This window comes from Pristis pectinata, chromosome 3, assembly GCF_009764475.1.
Source record: "Pristis pectinata isolate sPriPec2 chromosome 3, sPriPec2.1.pri, whole genome shotgun sequence".
In the NCBI taxonomy this organism is placed as follows: Eukaryota; Metazoa; Chordata; class Chondrichthyes; order Rhinopristiformes; family Pristidae; genus Pristis; species Pristis pectinata.
The window spans coordinates 44,601,461-44,612,269 of record NC_067407.1 but is presented as its reverse complement, the minus strand read 5'-3'; the positions used below and the strand labels follow the sequence as shown (position 1 = coordinate 44,612,269).

Sequence of the window (10,809 nt, the reverse complement as noted above, 5' to 3'; positions counted from 1 at the left end):
TCCTTGATCTCAAAGAGGTTCAATCACAATTACTTTAACTGAAACATCTTACTTTGAGGGAGAATGACCAGGGTTGACCTGGTAATGGCAGACTTCCTGAGGCAGATTACATCTTCCATAATTTGCTGAATTTGGCTGAAGTGACTGAACTCCCTAAGATGTGCTACTTACTTGCAGGCTGGACTCAGACTGGCTCATCTGGTAAATGGACCAGCTAATGGAGTAAACAATGCATGGTACATGACTCAAAAACTGCTCTGTGACCATATCATCCCAGAAAGACCCTGGTTAGATGCATATGCCTGGATGTCAGATTGGGATTAAGGGCAGTGCTGGACTGGGATGGGGGGTAAGGGATGGTGATGAGTCTCGTACGAAGCTGGGAAATCTGAAGTTCAGGTATCATTAATCCCCTTTTTTTGGACTGCTGGTTACTTGTCTACCCTGATTGACATGTTGGTTGACATTCAAGCCAGATGCCCGATTCACAAGGCCAAAGCCTGCTTGAGAAGTGGATTCACTGGGGGTGGGGGGACTGAGTGAGAATTGTAGGGGAAGGGAACCAGTGGCCAAGGAGGGGGAAGAATCCAAGGGTGGTGGGGTTTCCAATGGGTGCTGAAGTTGGGTGGGATGGGAAAGAGGGGTTGTTGGGGGTTCAGTGGGGGGCAGGTGCTGGGAACAAACAATGGTGGTTGGGGGTAAGGAATAGGCCGGTCATGGTTGGGGAGCTGGGCAGAGGTGGGCTAGCTTGCTGAGCTGGTAAAATCCTCCTGTTTCCCCTGGTCCACAAGCAAGATGGGCATTCATGTACGGATTCAGCCCTTCCCACTCCTTTGTAGTCGTCAGTTCCCCAAGGCCTGGGAGGATTGAAAACAGAACAGCCCCGAAAGTCTTCAGTGGCTAACGCCAAGTGTTAAGGAGGTGCCGCACAGCAGCCCAAGCCCGGCAGTGCTAGAAACGTTCTAGTGAATGAACTCCAAAGCTTGTGGGGCCAGATGGAGGAAATCAGGCCGGCTGTGGATCATGCGTTGGCGGGTGCTTTTGGAAGGACCGTGGGGAGGATCGGGCCTGGAGTGAAGGAGAGGTGCACTGGTGTTCAAAGCACAGCGGAAGAGGGAGCATCAAGGGAAGGGGGATCGCACAGAGGGTGGCCGAAATCTGGAACGCACTACCTAAGAGGGCGAAAAACACGATGATGCTGGAGGAACTCAGCAGGCCAGGCAGCATCCGTGGAGGAAAGCAGGCGGTCAATGTTTTGGGTCGGGACCCTTCTTCAGGATTTCTTCAAGGGCCCTGACCCGAAACATTGACCGCCTGCTTTTCTCCACAGATGCTGCCTGGCCTGCCGAGTTCGTCCAGCATCATCATGTTTTTCATCTAGATTCCAGCATCCGCAGTTCTTTGTTTCTCTACCTAAGAGGGTGGTGGAGGAAGGTACTCTCACAACACTTAAGACATACAGTATATAGATGAGCTCTTGAAATCCTAAGGCATAGCAGGCAACGGGGCAAGTGCTGGAAAATGAGATCAATATAGAGAGGTACTTGATAGCTGGCTCAGACATGATGGGCAGAAAGGCCTGTATTCATGCAATATGATGCTATGATCTATGGCGCAGGGAACAGGGAGCATTGGCGCAACACAATTAAGTGGTTGGTAGTGGGTGTTGGAAGGGGATTAGACACATCATCTGTCCAGTCTAGCAGAGGAGGGGAGAGGCCTGGGAGTCAAAAACATAAGGGGGCACTGATGCCATTGGCAGTGTTAGTGGGTGTTGGGGTGGGAGTGAACACTTAGTAAACTACTTAAATGCCTCAGACTTCTTGACAGTGGTCCACTTTAACCAATGGCAGAGCAGGCTTGAACTACCCAGTTCAGACCTGCTTCGGTGTGAGTTGTCTGTACTTTTCATGGGTGTCGAATACACAGAAGAATTTGCATGTGATGTTAAGGTGCGTGTGCACACTGTCTAATGGTATTTTCTCATGTCAGGCCTCCACACATGCACATGCATGTATGGGTATGGATCAAATTTCTGGAACAGGCAATCCATGTAGAAAGGTCACGAGAGCAGTTTTTACCTTCTCCTCTTCCCTCACTACCACCCAACTCTTGTTCTGATTTCACTGCAAATACACACAAGCTAGAACCCTTCCTGCAAAAGGAGGGAAGAGGAGGAAGAGGCAGTGCCATTTATAGTGCAGCTACTGGCTTAGAGACTGTGACACCGCAGTTCTTTGTAGGTGGGTGGTGCGGTAGTGTAGCAGTTAGCGTAACGTTATTACAGCGCCAGCGACCCGGGGTTCAATTCCGGCCGCTGTCTGTAAGGAGTTTGTACGTTCTCCCCGTGTCTGCGTGGGTTTCCTCTGGGTGCTCCGGTTTCCTCCCCCATTCCAAAGACGTACGGGTTAGGAGCTGTGGGCATGCTATTTTGGTGCCGGAAGAGTGGCGACACTTGTGGGCTGCCCGCGGCACGTTCTCAGTAACGCAAAAAGGATGCATTTCACTGTGTGTTTCGATGCACATGTGACTAATAGATAAATTCTACCCCACAGTGATAAGACTATTGAACAGTTCCCTTATACAATGAGATGGACTATGACCTATGACCTCATGACCTCACGATCTACCTTGTTGTGACCTTGCACCTTATTGCACTGCACTTTCTCTGTAGCTGTGACACTTTACTCTGTACGGTTATTGTTTTTTTACCTGTACTACATCAATGCACTCTGTACTAACTTAATGTAACTGCACTGTGTAATGAATTGACCTTTAAGATTGGTTTGTAAGACAAGTTTTTCACTGTACCTCGGTACAAGTCACAATAATAAACCAATACCAATACTTGGTGTTCTTTGAGCCTGCTGAACTTCTAAGTGAGTTCATCGGGCCTTACCTGCCATGTGACCCAGCCTCCTGTGCACTGGTATTGGTATTGGTTTATTATTGTCACTTGTACCGAGGTACAGTGAAAAACTTGTAACATTAAAGCCATAACCTCACCCCACCCTTCCACCATCCCAGCACCCACACTGGCCCCACCAAAGCATGTTTCTCAATTTACCCAAAGTCTGCTGGTAAAGTTGTCAAAATCTACTCCAACAACAAATATGAGTGGAATACAATCAATATAATTCATACAAATTAACTATCACCATGATGTTGGCACATTATGTCCTGGTCAACTAACATCGCTTCCCTCGCCAAGAAGGCACAGCAGCGTCTCCACTTTATACGGCAGCTGAAGACAGCAAACCTGCCGTCCCCCACCCTCACTACATTCTACAGGGGTGTGCCGCGTCAAAAGCTCTGGTTTGCACAACGGCGTATAAGAACTTTGGCTGCTGCTGAACATGTTTATACAATGAGTACAACACACTGAGCTTGTATCTCTCTTGTCCAACTCGGTTTTGCACTAACTCTGCACTAAATTTGTGTTTTGTATATACAGTTTTTTTGCACTATTTGTACTTGCACTATTTTTTTTTAATTTTTTTTATTTTTGTTTGTGTTTATTGTATGTCTTCTGTTCTATGTATGTCCTCTGTTGTGTGAGTCTGGGGGAAACGACATTTTGTTCTGCCATGTGTTTCTATAGCATGGATGAATGACAATAAAGTAACTTGAACTTTAACTTGAACATAATGACCAACCCAAATAAAATATTAAATGACTTTATCTATTTATTTTGCAGACTGTTTAAGCCATTATTGACACCTGACAACTTCACTCAATGGGTTGCAGAGACATTTGCAATGGCAAACAGAAATAGTCATGATGAAAACATATGATCATCCCAAGATTTAGCAGATCACTTGACTTATATCTAACTGTTTGGGAGAACTAATTTCTCTTTACAGGATGAAATAATTTAATGGACTATTCATAAATTTGAAGCATCTGCAACATTCTGCATGGAATTAAGATAAGCATTTATGTGGGTGAAGTAAAATCAATACTAACAGCAATCAATATGGCTGGCCTCGCTTGGATTTATTGCGGTTCATACATGCCAAGCTAAATGAGTAATTTCCAGTACTTCTCAAAGAGGCTAAAACTGCATTCTGGTGCCCCCACCAACACCCGGACTAGCCCCAAGCCCAGCCACAACCCTGACCTCAGAGTGAGCCAGAGACCCCACTCACTTCTGGGTCTCACTCAGTCTGAGGCCTCATGACATCCTGCGATCCAAGTGTACCAAAAAAGGTTGGCAGAACCTGGATCATTGGTTGCAGAGGTCACCATCAACGCGAAGGCTGGGAGATAAAACTATGAGTGCCATGGCAATGGATTGACAGGCGACCCAAATCACTGGAAGGTCTGCAGCTCAGCGACAGCCCAGGGCCTCTGCCGAAATGGCCACCTTCTGATCAGCTATTCCCATAACTGCTGACCCATGTGTCAAATGATCAGCCCACGGTTCCTTGCCAGCGAGTCCCAGAATAGAAAAGAATCCAATCACCACAGTAGATGGCAGCCACTCTGCATCTCATGCCAATGTTACAAATGGAAATGTATATATCCACACACAGATACAAAATAGAAAATGGAACATTGTCAGACCTCCAAGTGAGATACAAGTGAATATGGAAGATGTAGATGGCTTCTCTTAGTTTACTTGATAAGATTATTTAATTCCATTGTTGCCATGTATGGTGTCGGGGATGGCACAGGTTTTTTTTGAGTTTTTCTTTTTTTTTACTCCACAGAACTAACTTTTTGTCTGCCCATCATACAGGGTTTCACAGAAGATTGTCTGAACACGCAGCCTCCTGCCCTAAACAGACCTGGAAAGGGCAAACAGAAAGGACTCATTTTCTTCAGCAAAGGGAACAAAAATCTGGGGGCGTAAACTCCAAGTAGGAAGGATTAGGAAGGGAGGTCAGTGTCTGGAACTCCCAAAGACAAGTGGGAGTTGCACATTTAAAAAGTACCTGTGACCTACAGGACCACAGGCTCAGTGTTTGATAGTGGGATTGAGCTGGGTAGCTCTTTTTTAGCCAACGTGAACATGATGGGCCAAATGGCCTCCTATGTCATAAACTTTCTTTGATTCTACGATTTCTAAGACCTTAAATTTTAAGTGCAAGAAATTTCCTGGTTGAAACAAAAACAACAGAGATGCTGATTCATTCAGTTGCAGTGGACTATAAAATCCTACAGCATGCTATTTGCCTCCTTCCTCTCCTTAAAAGGCAAACACGATTAGTGGCATTTATAATATCTGGAGCTTATCCAAGTGAAAAAAAGGAGGCTGGCCCCAGAGATGTCTACAGGGTCATTGCTCATTAAGCAGGGCAGGCATGAATCATGCACTGCACATTTTCCAGTTGGGTTTATGCCTAATCAGAAAACTGAGGGTATGTATTCAAAGTTATGATAAAGTCTCAGCTACAGGAAGGTCAACCATTATCTTAAGCAAGACAGCAAGAGGGACATTACAGCATTTCACTGTGCTTCACAATGGTTGTACAGTTCAACACTGCGCAGATGGTTTCCCCGGAGATGAGATGGTTCATCAGAACTGAAAGGATCATTGTCAGTCTTTGGAAAGAATCACAGCACAATTTTAGGAAACAGAAAGCAATGACATTTTAACTCATTCCACCTCAAAACAGGGTGCCAAAGATCAAATTTCAAAAGACATCAGTTCCTGGGTCATTTGCTAATCCTGAATCTAAGATTGTTAATCAAAGGTAAAAGGGGCAAAGAAGGTACATGCAGCCAGCTCACAGATCACACAGGACCTCATTAAATGGCAGCGAGGACTTCCAAGGGCTAAATAATCTGCTTCAGCCCTCAGCCAACTGAAAGCAGAATAAGGCTTGAACCTCATTTGACCTTTGGAGCATCTTCCAGTCAGAGAGACGGATTCAGATGGTGACATTGCAAAGGTCATCCAGCACAGGCGAGTTAACGGTGTTAGAGAGACCATCCAGGGGGAGGAGAGGGAAACACAGCAGATTGCACATTTGGTTGGTGGGGCAGCAGGATGGGTTAATTTTCTAAGGTGGGTGAGCATTAATGGTTCCTCTGGATTTAGTTTACTGTTTAATAAACCAATTCCAATTGTTTTGAGCAGCTGCAGCAAAGCCTTTCAAGACTGTTAGTTAGGCCATTTAATAAGAGTCAAATAATGTTGCAATTTATTCAGTGGTCATTAATATTCCCTCAGCAGAAACACAGTGTAAAATGTCTTGCCACATGCTTTCCTATCTACTCTTTAATATGATAGACAATAATCCAAACTCGAGGGTTTGATATAGTTAATATTTTGGATGTACTGCATTGCAACAGAATGGTCTCATAAAGAAAACAAAATTCGATCGGCAATTCTGTGTGAGTTACACAATAAACATATAAAAAAATGCAATCCTGACCAGAAGAGTGGCCATTTAAGGAGTAAAGAACCAGAGAGGCTGCAAGAGTTGTAGATAGAAAATGGTTTGGATTTTATAATTTGTATCCATAAAACACAGTGCCAACTAATGGTTTATACTTGTGGCTAAACTTCTCTGTTCAATAAATAGAAAGCATGGCCAAAATCAGCCAAACTGACGCGGAAGATCATGGAGTTTCAAGCACAAATTACAACTGCTGCAAATTTAGTTTACGTTGTAGTTAAAAACACTGTGTTAGAACCTGACCTCACCTTCATAGTCGACCACATCACCAGCTCAAATTAATCATGACTGCAACTAGATGCTAATTTGTGTCTTGCTGGTGTTCATGCCTGCTCAAAGTTACACTAGCTCTTTTGGTTGCAAGGACAGGAAAAAGCTTTCAATATAATTATTTTTATTTACTGAATAAACTGACTTATCTACACTAATGTAAATAGAAAAGTGTTAAATATAACTTTAAAAAATTATTTGCACTTATTTCAAATCTGGTTAATCAATGTGGTTAATTAAATAAGCAGTTGCATTTCAAGATAAATCCTGTTTTCAGCCATATTAATAAACAGAAGCACAAATAGGTTAGTCAGTCCCTTATACCTGTTCCATCATTTAATAAGGTCTTATTTCAGTGCCACTTCTGTGCACTTTCCACTTTCTTCTCGTGACCACACGGATTTTCCGCAGATACTCCACTTTCCTCCTGCATCCTTAAGGTGTTCTGGTTGATAGGTTAATTGGCTGCTGTAAATTAGCCACATGCAGGTGGGTAGCAGGTGAATCAGGACACATGAGAGAAAATTGCATCCAGGGAAATAAGGGGGAATGGGGTCGACCGAATTGCTCTGAGAATCTGCATGGATTTGATGGGCTGAGTGGTCTACGTTGCAAGGAAATGATAAATATGAAATTGATTGATTCCCTCAGATGGGGCAGAATTTGTTAGGTGTGTCCAGGAGGGTTTCTTGACACTGCACATAGGTAATCCAACCAGGGAAGGGGGCCATACTAGACGTTATGCTGGGGATTGAGCCTGTGGAGTTTCAGTGGGAGAGCATTTTCGAAACAGCAATCATAACTCTGCAAGTCTTCAGGTAGGTATGCATAAGAATATGATTGGACCTAGGGGGAAAGTGCTAAATTGGGAAAAGACTGATTACAACATTAAACAGGCACTGGGGAGAGTAGATTAGGAGCTGCTATTATTGAGCAAGTCCACAACTGATATGTGGGACTTGTTTAAAGCCCAGCTGGTCAGAATTCAGGATCAAAATGTTCCTGTGAGTAAGAAAGACAAGGACGACAAGGTTCGAGAACCCTGGATGGCAAGAGATGTTGTAAATTTTGTTAAAAGGGAAAAGGAAGCATATGTAATGTTTAGAAAGCTGAAATTGGACAGGTCCTTTGAGGAATATAAAGGAAGCAGGAGAGAAGGGAATCAAGAGGGCTAAAAGGTGCCATGAAATGTCCTTGGCGAGTGGGATTTAAGAGAATCCCAAGGCATTTTATACATACATTCAAAACAAGAGGCTAACTAGGGACCACTCAAGGACAAAGGAGGGAATTTATGCTGGGAGCCAGCAGAAATAGGGAAGATACTAAACAAGTACTTCGTAACAATAATCTAGGGCACACTGATATCAAGAGGGAGGAGATGTTGGGGCTCTTGATGAGCATTAAGGTGGATAAGTCCACAGGGCCTGAAGGGACCTAGCTGATGGGGTTATTGAGAGAGGCAAGAGAGGGTATTGTTGGGGCTTTGCAGAGATCTTTGCATCCTCTTTAGCCACATTTGAGGCCCCAGAGGACTGGAGAATAGCCAATGTTTAAGAAGGGCATTAGAGGCAAACCAGGAAATTATAGGCCATGGAGCCTCACGTTATTTGAGAAGATTCTTAACGATAAAATCTACTCACATCTGGAAAAGCATAGACTTACTAGGTATAGTCTGCATGGCTTTGTGTGGATGATTGAGTCTTTTGAGGAGGTGACAAAGACGATTAAGGCAAGGCAGTGGATGTTGTACACATGGACTTCAGTAAAGCTTTTGACAAAATCTCTCATGGTAGGCTGATCCAGAAGATTAAGGCATATGGGATCAATGACGACTTGGTAGATTGAATTCAAAATTGGCTTGGTCATAGAAGACTAGTGGAAGAGGAGTGTTATTCTGACTGGAGGTCTGTGAATAGTGGTGTTCCACAAGGATCAGTGCTGGGACCTCTGTTGCATTGGTATTGGTTTATTATTGTCACTTGTACTGAGGTACAGTGAAAAACTTGTCTTGCATACTGATCGTACAGGTCAGTTCATTACATAGTGCAGCTACATTGGGTTAGTACAGAGTGCATTGATGTAGTACAGGTAACAACAATAACAGTACAGAGTAAAGTGTCACAGCTACAGAGAAAATGCAGTGCAATAAGGTGCAAGGTCACAACAAGGTAGATCGTGAGGTCATAGTCCATCTCATCATATAAGGGAACCATTCAATAGTCTTATCACAGTGGGGTAGAAGCTGTCCTTAAGTCTGGTGGTATGTGCCCTCAGCTTTATTTATTTGCCAGCAGACTGACGCTGCTGGGCTGGCTGAAGCTGCTGCAGCACGCATCAAGTCACTTCCCATACCCAAACACTCCAAATCCAAATCAGAGGAGAGAAAGCCCCTATATCCTACCTGGAATATTCACAATTCTGGTAAAGCTTCCAAATTCAGCAGGACCCAGGTGAACATTTACAATGCCAAATTTCTGGAGTGAAATCTCTTGTAAGATGAAAATCTGGGCTACTGCCTGCCAATCTCAATCATTGATATTACATACATAATTTACTACAGCCTTATCTTAGCTAACACAAATAACCTCATAAATCACACATTTACTAAAGCATCAAGGAAGCATTGATCACAGAATAAAGAAAATTAAGTCTATTTAATCTTTGCTTTTAAGACAATCATCGAAATGTATCTTTTGCATTTTTTTTCCTTGAGGAATTGCATAACCACAGGGAAATCTTACAAGCGAAGCAAGTCAGGAAATCCCCCTGAACACTGAAGGAATCAGCTGATAAATCAAATCTAAGATTACCCATGATATTGCCTTTATCATACTCAGTGTACGGACCACAATAATGGAATTACTGTCCTCCTTAACCTACTTGATCACTTCCATCTCCTGTATTCAATTTTGGAAACTATGTAAATCACTTGTCTACTTTTATTTTCAGATGGCATTAACTATCTTTGTCAGAGCCTGACCACAATGATCAAAATCAAATGGGAGGTCCCAAAAACAAAAGATGAAAATAAACTGCCTTTCTCAAATTCAAAGATTGTGTCAGTTGAGATTTGTAATTTTTATGCCCATATCCTCCTGTCCAAAAATCACATTTAAAATTAAATAATTTGGTTATATTCAAATTATCCATGTCAACATCCTAGACACCTAAGCTTTGTTTCCTCTCAGTCCTTTCTTCTGCAGTAAAAGCCCACCTAATTCTATCAGTGGATCATGTAAAATTTAGCTGTGGTATGGAGTCAAACCAATTCTTCTCTTTCAAGGGCTTTATACTTTCTGTCTAATTTCCAACAGCTTGAAGGGTGAGGAAATAATCATATGTTTAGTCTTTATAATGAAAGCTGCTTCTTACTCAGCTAAGCAACATACTTCCACGAGAAGGGAACCGTTGTTCAACATGGAGGCCTTTGTAGAGGGCACAGCATCATTGGGGCCTCAGACTAAAATCAATGATTAATTTATACTAGTGGATTGAAATGTCAGATGGCTAATCCTAAATTTAGCTGCAGCAGGTTTATGAGTAAATGCTTTATTCATGTTGTTCTGATCTTCACTGATAAAAAAATTGTGTTGAGATCTCAATTTCATCTAATTTTTTTTCATGTTCTAGGAGACGGAGAAGGTCACATTCTTCTGGAACTCTTGCAGTAATGATATTTCATGTTGGCAATGCTAGCATTTTGTCCTGAATGAAGCTGACCTTGTTTAGTATTGAAATTTCACCATCTAGGTAAGTAATGAGCATGAGTAGATGGTGGAGAGAGCCAGCAGGTGTGTCACTCATCTCAGAGTAGCCAGCCCCTGTCCCCAGTGATTATGCAGCTCCAATTAGTTTTGTGGTCAATCCCCTGGAGGCGGATATTGGCGCTCTTGGCAAAGCTGATGGCATTTAAGATCAGGAAGAGGTGGTTGGGGTTTCATTTTGTGAAGATGGTTATATTTTAGTACTCACTTATTGCAGATGATACTTGCCATAATAATGCCTTATGTAGATGTTGTCCAAAGCCTAATGTAGGTGATCATGGACTGATTCATTATTCTTGGACTCAGACTCTTTGCAACAGTCAATCAACAACTTGAAGGGGCAGCTTATTAAGAAGCATCCAAAAATA

At 42.9% G+C, this 10,809-nt stretch overlaps 1 protein-coding gene across 1 annotated transcript in view; it reads right to left on the bottom strand.

The window, feature by feature from the left end:
• The window catches only part of nmnat2 (nicotinamide nucleotide adenylyltransferase 2), a 199,243-nt gene that overhangs the window by 40,853 nt on the left and 147,581 nt on the right, over positions 1-10,809 (bottom strand). The window lies entirely within an intron of this gene.